At 38.5% G+C, this 20,000-nt stretch overlaps 1 protein-coding gene across 3 annotated transcripts in view; it reads right to left on the reverse strand.

Annotated features, from left to right (window-relative positions):
• LOC143029204 (neural cell adhesion molecule 2-like) overlaps positions 1 to 20,000 on the reverse strand; it is a 988,127-nt gene that overhangs the window by 6,147 nt on the left and 961,980 nt on the right. The gene's annotated exons all lie outside the window — the stretch shown is intronic.

The following is a 20,000-nucleotide window of genomic DNA, read 5'->3' on the forward strand; positions in this document are numbered from 1 at the left end:
TATATATATATGTACATATATATACATATATATAAATATACATATATACACACATATATATATATATATATATATATATATATATACATATGTGTGTGTGTGTGTGTGTGTGTGTGTGTGTGTGTGTGTGTGTGTGTGTGTGTGTGTGTGTGTGTGTGTGTGTGTGTGTGTGTGTGTGTGTGTGTGTGTGTGTGTGTGACATTGAATGTATGAATTTTCAATTGTGCTGTTTCTCCGCCTGGTGAGAGTCTGTAATTTTCTACATTATGTTTCATCATATGTAATGTACATATCTGATTCACCTATCTTTCTATACGCCAAACGCCCAGCCACACTCATCAAACTCATATGCATGACCGATTTGTTTCCCTTGTATCTTAGCTCAGTTTCTATGATAAAACTGAATCATAGGACTGAAACAAGGAACATTTCAGAAACACCATCTCAAGGTATAATCAATGGAGATTTATGCTGAGGCACTGGGAAGTGTGTATTAACAAGGTTATGTGTGGCAGGGACTGGAGGGAATGAAAAGTTTAATATACGGTCTGGAGTCGTGGCCCAGGGGGGCAATATTTCTTTTGGAATGCGTGGCCTATGGGACCGCGGCCAGAGTGAGGCGATTCGCCAGGGGTTGAGCGCTGAGAAGATTCCGCGGAGGAGAGCGATTGGTGGCTCCGGTTGCAGTTGAGAGACGGCTAGTGGGCTCGATGTTCATGCGTCGACAGCTAGGAGAGGTGGAGAGTCTCCAATGCGATGACTACGGCCCAGAATAGGTGGCGGGAAAGATTGCTACTGGGATAGGTGGATATGCTTCGCGTTCAGGGGCGTGCAGTCCTTCTGACAGATTCTGCCAGCGAGGTTTGAGGCGGCCTGGTCAGGTCGCGTCCTGCGCGCTGATTGGCCGTCGTCGTCGTGATCAGAGCCGTGCCTTACGATCGCATCTTTCGAATAAACAGGACCGTTCGTCCCAGCCATGCTCGCGTTGTGCGCGCCGATTGGCCACCGTCGTCATGCTTTGGGTTGCAACTCACGGCCACTTTCCCTTACGCCTAGTTCGTTCCAACCAAGCTCGCATTATGTGAGCCGACTGGCTGAGAGTGAGCCACCATGAACAGCAGAGGACAACTGCCTAACACACTCGTACGAAAGTCGAGGCTGGAGGTGAGGTCGTATGGAACCTCGGCAAGAAATCAGGTAGGCAGTTGTTCTTGTCCCGGATGTGGCGGTGTTGGAACCTGAAGAAATTGATGTAGAGGGCCATGGTTGGCGTAGTTTACAGTCGAGGTTGCAATTCAATGGCTTTACCGGAGTCGAAGGGCAGAATTCTACCTACCAGCCTGCCTGCTTGCCAGCTAGTCTGCCTACCAGCCTGCCTACTTGCCAGCTTGTCTGCCTACCATACCTGCCTGCTTGCCAGCTTGTCTGCCTACCAGCCTGCCTGCCATCTAGCCTGTCTACCATCTGCCAGCAAGCTTGTCTGACTGCCTGTCAGTTTGCATGCCTGCCAGTCTGCCAGATTGCCTGTCTGCCAGGCCTGTCAGCTGTCTGCCTGCCTCTAGTGCCCGCACCTTTGGCCTGAGTGATCTCCAAGTGATATCCACAGGCCTCATGGCCCTCGACCTGTGGATGAGATAAGGGCCCAATCGGAGCCAGTAGGCAAAAATTACCCGAAAATATCGCAGGGTACCCATGAATTTTTGAGCGAAATCGTTAGGTCGGCCGATTTGACCCAATCTCGCTCCAGAGTAAGACAGCCGTGCTCACAGCACTGTGAGATACATGTGAGGAACCTAGACCCGAAGGCGTGTGGGTTGGGCCCAGCCAAAGGTGAAGCTCTGGCTGGATTTTTGCCTTTCCGCCTCTAGTAGCCGCACCTTTGGCCTGGGTGGTCTTTTAGTGATATCTGCAGGAGGCCTCACAGCCCTCGGCCTGTAGGTAAGATAGTGGCCCGATCGGTGCCAGTGGCCAAAATTATCCGAAAATACCGCAAGGTATCCATGTTTTTTGAGTGAAATCGTCAGGTCTGCCGATTTGGTCCAATCTTGCCCTAGAGTGAGGGAGCCGCGCACAAAGAACTGCGAGGTACATGTACATGTACAAGGGCGTGTGCGTGGGACCCAGCCAAAGTTGAGGCTCTGGCTGGATCGCCTCTAACGCCCGGCCCTTTGGCCTGAGTGGTCTCCAAGTGATATGATGCCTCGTGACCTTCGACCTGCGGGTGAGATAGTGGCCCAATCGGAGCCAGTGTCCAAAATGACCCGAAAATCTCACTGGGACCCAGGTATTTTTTGACTGATATCGTTAGGTTTGCCGATTGGCCCAATCTTCCCCTAGAGGAAGAGAGCCGTAAACACAGCAGTGTGAGGTACGTGTGAGGAGCCTGGACCCAAGGGCGTGTGCGTGGGGCCCAGCCAAAATCCCTGGGTACCCTATGTGAGATTTTCGAGTCATTTTAGCCACTGACTCCAATTGGGCGGAAAAGGAAAAATGCAGCCAGAGCCTCAAATTTGTCTGGGCCCCACGCACACGCCCTTGGGTCCAGGCTCCTTACATGTACCTCACGGTTCTCTGTGGATGACTCTCTCCCATCTGACTATTTCAGTCAGAAGTGCCTGTGGGATTTTCGTGTCACATTAGCCACTTGCACTGATTAGGTCACTATCTCACCCACATATCGAGGGACACGAGGCCTCCTGAGGATATCACTTGGAGACCAATCAGGCCAAAGGTGCGGGTGCCAGAGACGGAAAGGCAAAAATCCCGCCAAAGGTTAAATTTTCCTGGGTCCCACGTATTAGGTTCCTCATATATATCTCACAGTGCTCTGTGCACGACTTTCTTCCCCTAGGGTAAGACTGAGTCAAATTGGACGACCTGACGATTTCGGTAAAAAATTGCTATAGTCAGCGTAAGGAGAATTGGCCGATAAGGCGGGGCTAGGAGATTTCCCGGTGTTGCCACATGTGGGTATCCATGGCGAGAACGTGCATGTGGATGCAATGTTTTCTGAATGCAGTATGAGGAGGAGGGCGGGGCCAGAGATTAGATGTAGCGGCAACGTCGCTCTCTCATGCATATATGCCATATCTAGACTTAAAGAAACGAAACCTTTGTATAGAAAACATTGCTTTGATTTTTACCTCAGTGGTGGTGTGTGACAAAAAATTATAATATAATCATATGAGGCAACATTATAAAACTATAAAATAGAATTATAAGATAAAATGAAATTATAGAATAATTATATGTGACACCACAGGGGAACTCCCAGTGCTCCGCCCTAACGGCCAGATCTCAGTGCAACGGGTATAGGTGGTTAATTATCACAAGGGAATATGAATATAAGCCGGTCGACTACGGACCCGTATGAATGAAACGAAAGGCCGGCTATTCATGGCAAGTGGTAACTAATGATCCATACGAATGAATAGACAGACCGGCAGGTCGGCCTAGCAACAATGAAAATAATATTAATTGTGGGGGTAATAGTGATAATGGTATTGGTCAAGGTAGTGGTAGTGATAGTGATAACGGTAATGATAATGGTGGGGGTAATAGTGGTAATGGTAGTGGCGACGATACTAATGGTTTTGGGTGTAATGATAGTAGTGGTAATGGTAGTGATAGTAACAATGGTAATGGTAATGGGGCAATAGTGGTAATGGTAGTGCTGATGATAGTAATGGCAGTGGGAGTATTGATACTAGTAACTGTAATAGAAATGATAATGGTAATAGTGGGGGTAGTGGGGGTGATATTGTTGGTGGTAATTGTAAATATAGAGTGGCAGTGGTGGTGGTAATGGTAATGATAGTGATAATGGTAGTTGTAGTGATAATGGTAGTTATGGTGGTAATGGTGGTGGTAATGGTAATGATAATGCCAGTGTTAATAGTAGTGTTAGTAATGGTAATGGAGGTGGCAATGGTGGGAGTAATGGTAATGATAATTGTAATAGTGGTACCGGTAATGGTAGTGATAGTAGTAATGATAGTGGTAATTACAATAGTAATGGTAATGATAGTGGTAATGAGAGCAAAGGTAATGATAGTAATGGTAATGGTAAAGGTAGTGATAATGGTGACAGTGGTACCGGTAATGGTAGTGATAATGATAGTAATGGTAATGGTAGTGGTAATGATAATGATAGAGGTGGGGTATTGTTGGAGGAAATAGGAAAGACAATGAGAGCGGAAGTGGTGGTGGTAGTTGTAGTGGTAATGGCAGTGGTAATGATCCTGGTGGTAATGGTAATAGTAATAGTAGTGTTAATAGTAGTGTTAGTAACGGTAATTATATTAGTAATGGTGGGGGTAATGGTGGTAGTGGTAGTGGTAATGATAATGGTAATGGTAAAGGTAATGGTGATGGTAATAGAATGGTGGTAGAAATGGTAGTGATAATGGTAATATTGGTGCCGTAATGATAAAGTGGAAATGATAGTAATGGTAATGATAGTGGTAGTGGTAATGGAAATTATGGCAAAGTTAGGGGTAATGATAGTGGTAATTATAATAATGATATTGGTAGTGGGTAATAATTGAAATTATGGCAATGGCAGGGGTAATGGTAGTGATAATGGTAATAGTGGTACCAGTAATGGTAGTGAAAGTGGTAAAGATAATGGTAATTATAGTGGTAGTGATAGTAGTAATAGTAATGATAATGGTAATAATAATAGTGTTAATAGTAATGTTAGTAACTGTAATTATAATAGTAATGGTGGGGTAATGGTGGTAGTGGTAGCGGTAATTATAATAACGGTAATAGTAAAGCAAATGGTGATGGTAATGGAATGGTAGGAATAATGGTAGTGATAATGGTAATCTTGGTACCGGTAATGGTAAAGTGGAAATGATAGTAATGGTAATGATAGTGGTAGTGGTAATGGAAATTATGGCAAAGTTAGGGGTAATGGTAGTGGTAATTATAATAGTAATGATAGTGGTAGTGGATAATGAAAATTGAAATTATGGCAATGGTAGGGGTAATGGTAGTAATAATGGTAATAGTACTACCAGTAATGGTAGTGAAAATGGTAATTATAGTGATAGTAGTAATGATAATGATAGTGGTAGTTGTAATGATAATGGAAATTATGACAATGGTAGCGTAATGGTAGTGAAAATGGTAACAGTGGTAATGATAGTGGTAATGGTAATAGTGGGGGGTATTGGTGATGGTAGTAATGGTAGTTATAGTGGTAATGATATTGGTAGTTGTAAGCATGGTAATCATAGTGGTGGTTGTAATGATAGTAATGGTAAGGATAGTAATGGTGATTATAATAGTGGTAATGATAATGAATATGATGACAATGGTAGGGGTAATGATAGTGGTAATGATAATGGTAATAGTGGTAGTGGTAAGTTGTAGTGGTGATGATAGTAATGGTCGGGGCATGTTAGTGGTAATGGTAGTGGTAATATTGGGGTTATTGGTTGTAATGGTAGTGGTAATGATAGTGGTAACGGTAGTGATAATGGTAATGATAGAAGTAGTGGTAATGGTAGTGGTAATTATAATAGTGATGATAGTGGTAATGTTAATAGTATTGTTAATGGTAGTGATAATTATAATAATGATAATGGTAATCATATTGATAATGACCGTAATGGTAATGGTGGGGTTATTGCTGGTGGTAGTGGTAATGATAATGGTAGTGGTGGTAATGGTGGAGATATTGGAGATGGTAATGATAGTTGTAGTGGAAGTGGTAATGGTAGTTGTGGTGGCAATGGTAATGATAATTATAGTGGCAATGATATTGGTATTGTTAATGATATTGGTCATGAGAGTTGTAATGATCGTGGTGGTAATGGAAGTGTAATGATTATGGTGGTAATAGTGGTAATCGTGGTCGTGACAATAGTTATAATGATAGTGGTAATGGTAATGATAGTGGTAGTGGTAATGGTCATAATAATGATAATGGTTTGGTTAATATTGATGGTAATGGTAATGATAGTGGTAGAAATAATGGTAGTGATTGTAGTAATGGTGGTAGTGGTAATGACAATAATAATGCTAGGGGTGGTAATGACAATGGTAGTGTTAATAGTAGTGCTAGTGATAAAGGTAATATAAATGATAAAGGTAACGTTGGTGGTAATGTTAGTGGTAGTGGTAATGATAACGGTAATGATAATGTTAATTGTAATAGTGGGGGTAACGGTAGTGATAATGATGACAGTGGTAGTGGTATTGATAGTAGTAATCGTAATTGCAATGTGGTAATGGTAGTGATAATGGTAATAGTGGAAGCGGTAATGGCAGCGGTAGTGGTAACTATAGTAATGGTAATGATAATGGTAATCGTGGTAAGGGTAGTGGTAAAAGTAATGATACTGGTAAATGTAAATGATAATGGTGGTAATAATGGTAGTAGTAATTGTAATGATATGGATTCTTATAATAGTAATGATAATGGTAATGATAGTGGCAATGGTAATGGTACAGGTATTGGTGGTGGTAATGGTAGTTGTTGTAGTAATGGTAGTTACAGTGGTAATGATGGTGGTGGTAATGGTAGTGGTAATGATCGTGATAGTAATCATAGTAATGATCGTAATGGTAATGATAATGGTAATGATCGTAGTGGTAATGGTGGTGAAAATGATAGAGGTAGTGATAATGGTAATAATGGTAATTGTGTAGGCAATGATAGTAATTGTAATGATAGTGGTAGAAATAATGGTAGTGGTTGTAGTTAGGGTAGTAGTGGTAATGGCAATGGTAATGTTAAGGGTGGTAATCATAATGGTAGTTTTAATAGTAATGCTACTGATAGTAACAGTAATGGTGGTAATGATAGTGGTAATGGTAATGATAATAGGTGGTGGTAGATCGTGGTGGTAATGATAGCAATGCTCGTGCTGGTAATGATGTTGATAATGATATAGTGGTAATGGTAGTAATAATGGTAATGGTGTGGGTAATGAGAGTAATTGTAATGATAGTGGTAGAAATAATGGTAGTGGTTATAGTAAGGATAATAGTGGTAATGGTAATGGTAATGCAAGGGGTGGTAATGATAATCGTAGTTTTAATAGTGCTACTGATAGGGTTTACACGGTCTAACGGTTTGTCGAACGCGGTTCGACAACCAAATACCCCGTTCACACGTTCACACATCACTTTAAACACGTGTCTGTCGAACCGCGTTCGACGAACCGTTAGACCGTGTAAACCCCTTCTTAGACCATGTAAACCCCCTCATAGTAACGGTATTGATAATGATAATGGTAATGGTAATGATAACGGTAATGGTGATTATATTGGGGTGGTGGATCGTGGTGGTAATGATAGTAGTAATGATCGTGGTGGTAATGATAATGGTAGTTTTAATAGTGCTACTGATAGTAACGATGTGGGTAATGATAATGGTAATGGTGGTAATGATGGTGGTGATGGTAGTAATAGCAGTAATGGTAATGATAATGGGGGTAATGGTAGTGATCATGGTAATGATAGTGGTAGTGTTATTGATAGTAGTAATGGTAATGGTAGTGGTATTGATAGTGATGGTAATGATAATGGAAATGGTAATGGCAATGGTGGGGGTAATGTTAGTAGTAATGGTAGTGGTAATGACAATACTATTGGTAATTATAGAGGCATTGATAATGATAGTACTAATGGTACTGATAATGTTAATGGCGATGGCAATGGTAGGGGTAATGGTATTTGTAGTGGTAATTATAGTAATAATGATGTAATGGTTATGATAGCGATAATGGTAATGCTAGTAGTAATGGTTATGATAATGGTAATGGTAGTCGTAATGGAAGTGGTAATGCTAATAGTAATAGTAATGATAATGGTAATGGTAGTGGTAACTATATCAGTAATGATAATGGTAATTGTAATTATAATGACAATGGTAATGATACTAGTGGTAATGATACTGGTAGTGGTAGTGAAAGTGGTAGTGGTAATGTTAGTGGTAATGATAGCGGTAATGGTGGGGTTAATGATAGTGGTTGCTGTAATTGTAGTGGTAATGGTAATGATAGTGGTAGTGATGATGGCAGCGGTATTTATAATGATAATGGAAATGGTAAAGTGGTAATGATAGTGGAACTGATAATGGAAATGACGATGGCAATGATAATGGTAGTGGTAATAATAATTATAATGATAATGATAATGATAACGGTACTGATAATAGTAATGATGATGGTACTAGTAATAGTACTGATAATGGTAGTGGTAACTATATTAGTAATGATAATGGTAATTATAATGATAATGGTAATGATACTAGTGGTAATGATACTGGTAGTGGTAGTGAAAGTGGTAGTGGTAATGTTAGTGGTAATGATAGCGGTAATGGTGGGGTTAATGATAGTGGTTGTTATAATTGTAGTGGTAATGGTAATGATAGTGGTAGTGATGATGGCAGAGGTATTTGTAATGATAATGGAAATGGTAATGTGTTAATGATAGTGGAACTGAAAATGGAAATGACGATGGTAATGATAATGGTAATGGTAATGATAAAGGTAATGATAATGATAATGATAATGATAACGGTACTGATCATTGTAATGATGATGGTACTAGTATTGGTAAAGATAATGGTAAAGGTAGTGTTAATGGCAATGGCAACGATAATGGCAATGGGACTGGTAATAAGGATCGTGGTAATAGTAATGATAATGGTAATGGATTATTGGTGGTGGTATTGATAATGATAGTGGTAGTGGTAATGATAGTGGTAGTGGTTATGTTGATAGTGGTAATAGTAAAAGTAATGATAGTGGTACTGGTAATAAAAATGGTAATGAAAGTGATAGCGATAATGATAATAATAACTGTAAAGATAATAATAATGGTGATGGGGTAATAATTGTGGTAGTGGTAATGATAGTGGTAATGGTAATGATCATAGTTGTAGGAGTGATAATGGTAGTGATAAAGATAGTGATAGTGGAAATTATAGTAATAGTAATGGTAATGGTGGGGGTAATGGTGGTGGTAACTGTGGTAGTGATAGTAGTAATGATAATGGTAATGTGTGGGGGTAATGGGGGTGGTAGTGGTAATAATGATATTGGTAGTAGTAATGCTAGTGGTTCGAGTAATGGTAGTGATAATGGTAATGGTGGTGATATTAGTAAAGGTAGTGGTAATAATCATGGTAGTGGTAATAATAATGGCAGTGGTAATGATAGTGGTATTAGTAATAGTAGTGGTAATTATATTGGTATTGGTAATGGTGAAGATAATGTTAATGTTAATTGTAATGATAAGGGTAACGATAGTAGTAATGATAATAATGGTAATGGGTAATCATAATGGTAATGGTGGTGGTAATTATATTAGTGGGGATTATAGTAATGGTAATGATGTGGGTAACGGTGGTGGTAATGTTAACGAGAATAATGATAATGGTAATGATATTGATAATGGTAGTGGTGACAGTAATGAGAGCGGTTGTAGTAATGGTAGTGTGTATGATAATGGTAGTAATAATGGTAATGGTACTGGTAATTGTAATGACAGTGGTAGTGGTAATGATAATGGTAATAACCATATAGGTGGCAATTGTGGTGGCACGGGTAAGGATAATGGTACTAGTAATGATCATTGTAATGTTAGTAAAGATATTGGTAACGGTAATGGTAATGGTGGTAGTAGTACTGGTAATGATAAGGGTAATGATCATAGCAGTGATAATTGTGGTGGTAATGGTAATAGCAATCACAACGGTAGTGGTAATAATCATGTTAATGGTAGTGGTAATGGTAATGTTGGTGGTAATGGAATTTGTAATGGTAATGGTAATGATAATGATAATGGTAGTGGTAATGGTGTTGATAATGGTTATTATAGTGTTAATGGTAGTGGTAATGGTGATGGTAATGGTAATGATAGTGATAGTGTTAATGATAGTTGTGGTAATGATAGTATAAATGGAAATGGGGTAATGGTAGTTATGGTAATAGTAATGTTGGTGGTAGTTGATTGTGATAATGATAATGGTAATGTTAGCACTAACGGTAATGATAATAGTAATGGTTGAAGTAATGATGGTGGTGATGGTAGTGGTAATGATAGTGGTTCTAGTTATGGTAGCGGTAATGACCATGGTAATGGTATTGGTATTGGTAATTGTATTTCTAGTGGCAATAATAGTGGCAATAATAGTGATAATGATAGTAACGGTAATGGTAGTGATAATGATAATGGTAGTGGCAATGATAGTGGTAGTGATAATGATAGTATTAATGGTAATGATAATGGTAATGGGGTAATAGTGGTGGTAATGGTAATGATAATGGAAATGATGGTGGTAATGATAGTGGAAGTAATAATGGCACTGGTAGCAATGTTAGTGGTAATGGTAATGAACATGATAGTGGTAATGATAGTGGTAATGGTATTACTAGTGGCACTGCTATTGGTAATTATAATGATAGTGGTAAATATAATGATACTGGTAATGATCACGGTAATGATCATAGTGGTAATGGAATGATAATGGTAATGATCATGATATTGCTAATTATCATGGTAATGTTAGTGGTAATGATAATTATAATGTTAATGATAACACTTGTGGCCATGGTAGTGTTCCTGATAATGGTAATTATAATGTTAATGGTAGTAGTAATAGTGATGGTAATGGTGGAGGTAATGGTAAAGATAATGGTAAAGGTAGCGGTAATTGTAGTGTTAATGGTAATAGTAGTTGAATGGTAGTGATATTGGTAGAGGTAGTAGTAATGGTAGTGATGATGATTATGGCAATTATAATGGTAATGGTGATGGTAATTATAGTGGTAGTGATAATAATAGTAATGGTAGTTACAGTAATAATATTTGTGGAAATTATAATGGTAATGATAATGATAGTGGTAATGTTATTGGTATTGGTAATGGTTATGGTAGTAGTTGTAGTAATGGTAGTTGTAATGATAACGAAAGCTGCAACGGGAAATTTAATGGTGGTGATGATGGTCATGGTAGTGGTAATGGTAGTGGTAATTATAATGTTAATGATAAATGTGGTGGTAATGGTGATGGTAATGGTGGTGCTAATAACAGTGGTAATGTTAATTATAGTTGTAATTGTAGTAGTAATGATAATAATGGTAGTGGTTGTAGTAATGGCATTTGTAATGATACTGATATTTATAATGGTAATGTTTATGTTAATGGTGATAATGGTAGTGGTAATGATAACAATAATGGTAATGGGGCTATTAGTAATAATAATGGTAATAGTGGTGGTAATAACAGTGGTGATGGTAATTGTATTGGTAATTGTAGTGGTAATGATAGTAAGGGTAGTTGCAATGGTAGTTATAATGGTTACAATTATGTTAATGGTGGTAATGATAGTGGTATAGTTAGCGGTACTGATAGTGGTAATTATATTAGTAATGATAATGGTAGTGGTAATGATAGTGGTAATGGTAGTGATAATGGTAGTGGTAATGGTAATGATAGAAGTAAAGGTAATAGTAATGATGTTGGTAATATTAGTAATGGAAGTGGTAGCGGTAATGATTGTAGTAATGATAATGGTTATATTTATGGTAGTGGTAATGATAAGTATGATAATAATGGTAATGATAGTAGTAAAGGTAGTGGTAATTGCAGTGGTAATGATAATGGTAGTGGTAATAGTAGTGGTAATGGTAGTGGCAGTGGTACATAGTTGTGGTAATGATAACTGTAATGATCATGGCAGTAATGTTATTCGTAATGATAATGGTAATGATATCGGTAATGGTGGTGGTAATACTGATGATAATGGTGGTGGTAATGGTGATAGTAATGGTGGTGATAATGACTGGTAATGGTCGTGGTAATGTTAATGGTAGTTGCAATGTTAGTGGTAATGATAATAGTGATGGTAATGGTAGTGGTAATGGTAGTGACAATGGCAGTGTTACTAATAATGGTAGTGGTATTTGAAATTGTAGTGGTATTGCTTGTGTTAATAATAGTGGTAATTATGATTATAGTATTGATGGTGATGGTAATGGTGGTGGTAAAGAGGTGGTGAAAATGATAGTGGTAATAGTAATTGTAGAAATAATTATAGTAGTGGTAATGATGATAATCATATTGGTAATGGTGATGATAATGGTGGTGGTAATGGTAGTGGCAATTGTATTTATAGTGGTAATGGTAACGTTAATGATCGTGGTAGTAGAAATAGTAACAATAGTGGTAATGGTAATGGTAATGGTAGTTCTAGTGGCAATGGTCTAGTCACGATAACGGTGGTCATGGTAGTTGTAACGGTAATTATAGTAGTATTGGTAGTGGTGATGGTAGCGGTGGTGATAGTAATGTTAATAGAAGTGGTAGTAAGTTTGGTGCTAATGATAATGGTAATGAGGATGATAATGGTAGCAGTAATAGTAGTGGTGATAATAGTGGTAATGGTAATGATAGAAAAATGGTAGCTGTGTTGGTAATGGTGTCTGTAAGGGTAATGGTAGTAGCAATGGTAGGGTTAATAATGATGGTAATGGTAATGGCAGTGACAATGATAATGATAATGGTAGTTTGCAGTAATGGTAGTGGTAATGATAATGTTGGTAATGGTAGTGTTAATGGTAATAGTAATTGTAGTGGTAATGATAATGGTAGTAGTAATGATAGTTGTAATGATAATCGAAGTAATCATGGTAGTGGTAATGGTAATATTTGTTGTAATGGTGTTAATGGTAGTGAGAATGGTAATGGTAACAAAAATGATGGTGGGAATGATAAATATAGTAGTAATGGAAGTCGTAGCGGTAGTAATAATAGAAATATTGGTAATATATGTGTTAATGGTAGTATTAATGGTGGTGGTAATGATAGTGATAATGTTAATGATAAAAATGGTAATGGTAGTAACGATAGTCGTAATGATAATGGTAATTATAATGGAAATATTGATCATATTGGTTATGGTAATGTTAGTGTTAATGATAATTATAATGGTAATGGTAGTGGTAATATCAATGATAGTGGTAATGGTAGTAAAAGGGTACTAATGATAACGGTCATCGTGGGGGTGATAGTGGTGGTAATGATCATAGTAATGGTATTGGTAATTATAATGACAGTGTTAATGATAAAGGTATTGATACTGGTATTGAAAATTGTATTGATACTGGTACTGATAATAATGTTAGTGGTAACAATAATGATAATTGTAATGATAATGGTAGTAGTAATTGTATTGGTAGTGGTAATGGTTGTGGTAATAGTAGTGTAGTGGTAATGGTAATGGCTGTAGTAAAGGTCGTGTTTTTGCAGAGATAATGGTAATGGTTTTGGTAATGATAATAGAAATGGCGATGGTAATGATATTGGAATTTGTAGTGGTAATGTTAACGGTAGTGGTAATGGTAGTGGTAGTAGTAATGTTTTTAATAATAATGGTAATGGCATGGATAATGGTGTTGGTAATGAGTGGTAATGTTATTGGTAATGATATTGGTAATTGTAATAATAGTAATGAATGGTGATAATGGAACTAGCGGTGGTAATGATTACACCCCATTCATTTACACGCTTAACTAGGAGAGCTTCAGATGAGGACAAAATCTTTATGGGTACAGTAAAGAATCTATCCTCATATGGTGCCTCTTTTGATATACTTCTTTGCAGTTGCCTCTTTCTTTCATGCTGAAAATCCACAGTGTCACAACGCAACCCTGGTGCTACCCCTTTTTCAGGTCATACCATTTGATCTCTATTTTCAATTATCGCACAAATATTTATTACTCGCGTAAACACATTTAACTGCTCCAAACAAACTTCACCTACTCTATATATCAGCAAAACATTTCATAGCGCCTCTGTGTCAACCATGTCATACACCTCCATATCAATGAAAGCCCAAAAAATCTTTACCCTTTGCCAAAAGCTTTCACCTATTTGTCTAAGAGAGAGAAAAAATAACCTACGTGCCCTATTACTCTTCTCAATTACTTCTGCCCCCTGTTAATCCTATCAATTATCACCCTCCCATACTCCACTTAACAGACTGATTTCTCTAAAGCTATTTCATTCATATATGTCCATTTTTTTCTTGCACAACGGAACTATAAATGCATCTCTTCAGTCTACAGATACACTTTCTTCTCTTAGACTCACATTAACATTAGATAATCTCACCAGATCCTTCACTATAACTACTCCTTTCGTCAGAAATTCTCCATGTCAGCCCTCTACCCTAGGTACCTTACCAGCTTTCGTCTCCTCTTTTGCTATTGCCTTATTATTCTCCTCCCCATTATAACCAATATTATCGGCATCTTTCTTTACAACAGTCAAATTCTTCCCATCCTCCTCCACATTCAGTAATTCTACCCATCTTTCATTCACCGTCTTCATTTACGTTTATCTACACCCTGTACCTTCACCTCGACCAGATTTATCTATCACTCTATTTCCTTCTAGAACAAATTATTTTTCCTTTTTGATGCTCTCTGTCAAAACCTTTTGACCTTCCTCGTCTTGCAGCTTACTTCCACCCTTTTTACTCTCTACCTCTCACATGTCTCCTATTTTTTTTCTTTTTGTTCAATCATTACTCGTACGTCCACTTTTTTCTGCTATCACTCCCACCACTTTTTCATCCCACCATTCACTGTTCTTCTATTCACTATCATTCTCATCATTCCACACGCCGTCTTTGCGTACTTTAACGCTTCCTCCTTAAAACATAATAACTTCTCATTCTACACCCCTTTTTCCTTCACCCTTTACTACATTCCATTCCTCTTTCAATTTTATTTGGTAAGTCTTCTCTTTTTCCGTCTCATCTAACTTCCTCGCTTTCAGCACTTCTCTTCCATTCCACTCTCAGTTTCCCTTCCACCAGATAATGAACAGAAAATCCACTGTCCCCTCTTCTGAACACAGTTACGTCCACAACACTTGCAAACCTCCTTTTGGGTAATACTGTATAACCCAATAATGCCCTCTTCATTACCCTCCCATCAACTACCCTTGCCCATGTATACTTGTATCTATTTTTCTTCTAAAACACTGTTTTTGCTATCACAATTTCCCTCTCAATACACACAAGAACTTAAGAAAGAGGCTGCAATAGACCATAAGGCCTACACAAGGCAGTTCCGTGTCCATTACCACCCATCATCCCCATCCATAAAGTTATCTAAGTTTCTCTTAAAATAACCGATAGTTTCAGCGCGCAGTACATAGTAAGTCTACTCCATTCGTTAATCACTCCATTGGTAAACCAATTCTTGCCTATTTCCTTCTCAAATTTGAATTTGTTCAGTTTAGATCCATTACTGTGAGTCCTGCCCTTGAATACTTCAACACGTCTATTAGATCACCCCGCACTCTGCGTTTTTCTAGAGAGTGTAAATTAAGGTGCCTAAGCCTGTCCTTGTTAGGTAAATTTCTGAGCCCATCTATAAATTTGATCATTCTCCTCTGTACTGATTCTAGTGAATTTATATCCATTCTATAGGACGGAGACCAAAAGTGTACCGCTTAGTCAAGGATGGGTCTAACGCCAGATAGAGTTTGTTGACTACCTCTGCACCTTTATTCATAACCGTCCTAGCAATGAAGCATAATGCTTTGTTAGCTCTATTACTGGCGCTAATGTGCTGTTTCCTGGACTCACTAGCACTACCAAGATTTTCTCACACTCAGTTTTCTCTACAAAGGCGTTATCTAAACTATGTCAGCTTTCTGGGTTGAGTAAATCTACGTTTAACACACTGCACTTTGAGATATTGAAGTCCATTTGCCATTTCATCGACCATGTGAACAATTTGTTAAGATCTTCCTGCAGTATCCTGGCGTCTTCTCTTGACCTGATTTGGCGTCCTATTTTAGTGTTGTCCGCAAACTTACTAACATCACTAATAATTCCATTGTCCAAGTTGTTTATATACATAATGAAATGTAAGGGACCCAAAATTAAGCCCTGGGGAACTCCACTATTAACACTACCCCTTTTGGACTTTACACCGTTAATGGTGACTTACTGTTTTCTGTCACTGATCCATACTCTAATCCATTCAAAGACTTATCCTCCTATGCTTTGACAACATTTGTTTACTATTGTTCGCTCCTTTCGCCCTATACTTTCCTACCATTCTTATCGTATCTATATTAGTTCTTTGTATCTATAACTAATGTACTTTATTAAGGCTTTAACTATTTCCATAACTGCCCACGTCTCTACTCCTATCTGCCACCACCATTGTTAGATCACGATTTTAGGTGACCTTGCACTCAGGCATGCCTGGACATCCCAAAATGTTTCATAACTCTGACATTTAAGGACCCGAGCAGTATTCGATCCTTTATTTAGATAGGGAAGATATATTAGAAATCTACTTTCCATCAGCATCTATACAAGACACATAACTTTCGAACACAGAAAGTGTTTGAATTTGGATCACATCAGTATCACTTGGTTCTGTAAGTGACGGTAACACATGACATGGCATTACATTCTTTTTACCTTTAGACTTCAGTACCCCCCAACATACTACCAGTATCCTCTCGGTAACATTCCTTCCTTCATTCTTCTGTTCTCATGGACCTCCAATACCAAAACCAAGAAGGGGATACATGAGTTACCCATGCCACACATACACATAGTCTTGGAGTGTCCACAAACAATCGACCGTGACACATTTCGTGTCAGACAAGTCTCTCTGCTTCTTTGTTTATTTTCCGTCTTTCTTATCTTCTCTGATGCCCGGAATTATGGAAATTGCACACTTGATTATTGTATTAAGAATTCTTTCTCATATATATTCATATAGTTCTACTTGTAATCAATGCTATTTGCTCAACATCTATTTTTCTTATACAAGTCCATTACATGTTGTATCTATTTCAAACAAACAATTTGTGCTCAGTATTTCTCACATTTCTGATATTCACCGAGAAAGTAACACATTTCTCGTGTGTTATGCACTCTCCCTTAATCTGTTTTACGTATCTTTTACATTCTTGATTTACTAAATACATTTATACATGTTTCTTAATGGAATCTATGCAACACCCACATACCCCATTTCCTTTCTCTCTTTCCCGTGTCATAATCTTTCTTCAATATTTCCTTTCTTCACTTTTCCTCCGTTTCCTCTTGTTCCTCTCTTTACATTCTCCTCTGTTTCTCTGTCCAACGTGGGCTTCACGCTCTTTCTCCTTCTTCTGCTGAGCTCAAGGTTTCCTCTTTCACAGCCTCACTTCTGTCTGTGAGCCCGTGATTTCGTAAAGAGAAATCGAGGCACACTCACATATACACAGCTCTTACACCTACACACTCAAACGCTTTCTATCGTCTGACTTTAACAGTTCCTTTTGCTTCTTTCGTCACCTTCCTTCCTCCTTCCTCTTCCTCTTCCTATTCGCGTCTCGACTTTCTTGATTTTAACTTTCCGAGTTCCGACACACCTAATACCTTACACCAACACATACCACCTACCGGCACCACCAGCAGCAGCAGCACCACCACCACCACCACCACCACCACCACCACCACCACCACCACCACCACCACCACCACCACCACCACCACCGCCACCACCGCCACCACCGCCACCACCACCACCACCACCACCACCACCACCACCACCACCACCACCACCACCACCACCACCACCACCACCACCACCACCACCACCACCACCACTACCACCACCACTACCACCATCACCACCACGACTTTCATCTCAGACCCATCGGCTCCTGTTCCCACGAACCTCGATGGCCCGATTGATCTCAGCTTCCTTCACCTGCGAACTGTTCCCGACTCTCCAACTCCGATCTTTATGTCATAAAAACAATATCCGTTCTGTTCTCTGTGCAGGTCATTCAATCATCTATCACTTCTTATGTCTCATCACGTTTCCTTTTCCTTTTTACTTTATCTTTCATCCCACTTGACGGCCTAAAATCGATGAAAACATTCCCATGATATTTGGTAAACCATTATCATAGCCCCCTTAAATCAATTGTGTTTCTGTTCCTGTGTGTAGGTGTGTAAGTGTATATATGTTTGTCTCTTCTTTTTACTTGTTTTCCATGTTTTCTTTGTTGTCCTTGCCTGACTGGGAATGTACGCCTTTGTTTCTGTCATGTGTTTGTCTGATTCCAGTCTAGATGTTTGGTTCCAGCTGCATTTTCCTTTTTCTTTGTAATAATCACGTTTTCTATATTTTTTATTGTTTGAGTTTGTCAGTTGGCTGTTTATTCCATCGATTTTTTTAATCTATTGAGGAAACTGAACTTTTTAAAACCTTTTTAGAGTTATAATTTAAGCTCTTTTTCCTAACTGTTGATATTTATTTCAAGTGGTCATCCTTGGCCGTGAAATGGTGTCTTATTTTATGATTGGAAACTCGTCTCCACTCAAACAAAAATGCCGATCACTTTCAACTTGTACTATCCCTACGTTCTGCTATTGCCTTCCTTAAATCTCTCCTTCACCCCATCCAGGATTCCACCTCTTCGGTGGGTCGTTGACTCCGAGGATAGAAGCGCTGGTTATTGCTAGAAAGGCATTTGAATAAAGTGATCATCTCCCCTGTCTCCTGTTCAAGTGTTGTAAACTCTAGTTTCTTTGGCCTTTTCTCGTGTTAGTACCTGCAGATTCAGACCGTATCATGTAATGTCCCCTTGGGCTTTGAAACTGCAATAACCTCTCTCTCTCTCTCTCTCTCTCTCTCTCTCTCTCTCTCTCTCTCTCTCTCTCTCTCTCTCTCTCTCTCTCTCTCTCTCTCTCTCTCTCTCTCTCTCTCTATCTCTCTCTCTCTCTCTCTCTCTCTCTCTCTCTCTCTCTCTCTCTCTCTCTCTCTCTCTCTCTCTCTCTCTCTCTCTCTCTCTCTCTCTCTCTCTCTCTCTCTCTCTCTCTCTCTCTCTCTCTCTCTCTCTCTCTCTCTCTCCTTCTCTCTTTCTTTCTCTCTTTCTTTCTCTCTATCTTTTTCTCTCCCTCTTCCTCTCCCTCTTCTACTCTCTATTTTTCACTTCCTCTTTCTCTTCCTCTCCCACTCTTTCTTTATTTTTCACTTCCTCTTTCTCTCCCTCTCCCATTTTATTTTTCACTTTCTCTTTCTCTCCCTTTCTCCCTCTCTCTTCTTTGTGTGAGTGTGTGTGTGTACGCGTGCGTATGTATTTGTGTGTGTGCGTGTGTGTGTGTGTGTGTGTGTGTGTGTGTGTGTGCGTGTGTGTGTGTGTGTGTGTGTGTGTGTGTGTACACGTGTATGTGTGTATACCTAAGATAATTTTACAGAAATGAGTCAAAATCTTGAAATTCTTCCATTCATTCCTTACTTCGCCTCAAAGAGCAAAGAATTTGTTTTGAATGTTTCAGATTCTCAGGACGAAATGTGGTCTTTTGTAGGCTCGTGTCTGTTTGAATGTACGTCACTGTGCTATTGTTTGTGTAGGTATGTTGGTATGCTCGCATTGGTATGTACATTTTCGTGTGCCTAATATTATCTTCTGGTGTGCCTTTTCTTTCTCGGAATATTTTCTTTGGCTACATTTAACTCATAGTAACTCTTGATGCCCTTTTCTATTTGTCAATAATCATTGTATTTCTTGAAATCTCTTTTACATTAATTTTACTATTTCTTGATTTTTTTTTAAATTTACTAATCTTTTTTCTGTAAAGCTAAACTAGTTCACCTTTTCCTTACCTAATGACTTTTTATGTTTTCTTATTATTATCTATTTTCTAATTTTCTCGGATTTTAATTATATCTCTATGGCCTCCTTTGTAAAATAATCTATAAATCAAATGCATTTGTATTGGGTTATCATATCGTTTCTATATACTTTCAATGATGTTAATTTCAGTTTCTTCCCCTGACATTTCCCCGATCTCAGTTACTGTATAATTAGTACGTATCCTCTTTTGTATTTTTGTAGTTTCTTGAATTTAGTTTTGTAGTTTCTTGAATTTAGTTTTGTTGTTTTTGGTGTGGGGGGTGTTTTCCATATTAATGTTTTGTATCCTATATATGGTCATAGATCTT

The sequence above is a fragment of the Oratosquilla oratoria genome, chromosome 10 (assembly GCF_046742065.1).
Source record: "Oratosquilla oratoria isolate Oo_2021 chromosome 10, ASM4674206v1, whole genome shotgun sequence".
NCBI classification, from domain to species: domain Eukaryota; kingdom Metazoa; phylum Arthropoda; class Malacostraca; order Stomatopoda; family Squillidae; genus Oratosquilla; species Oratosquilla oratoria.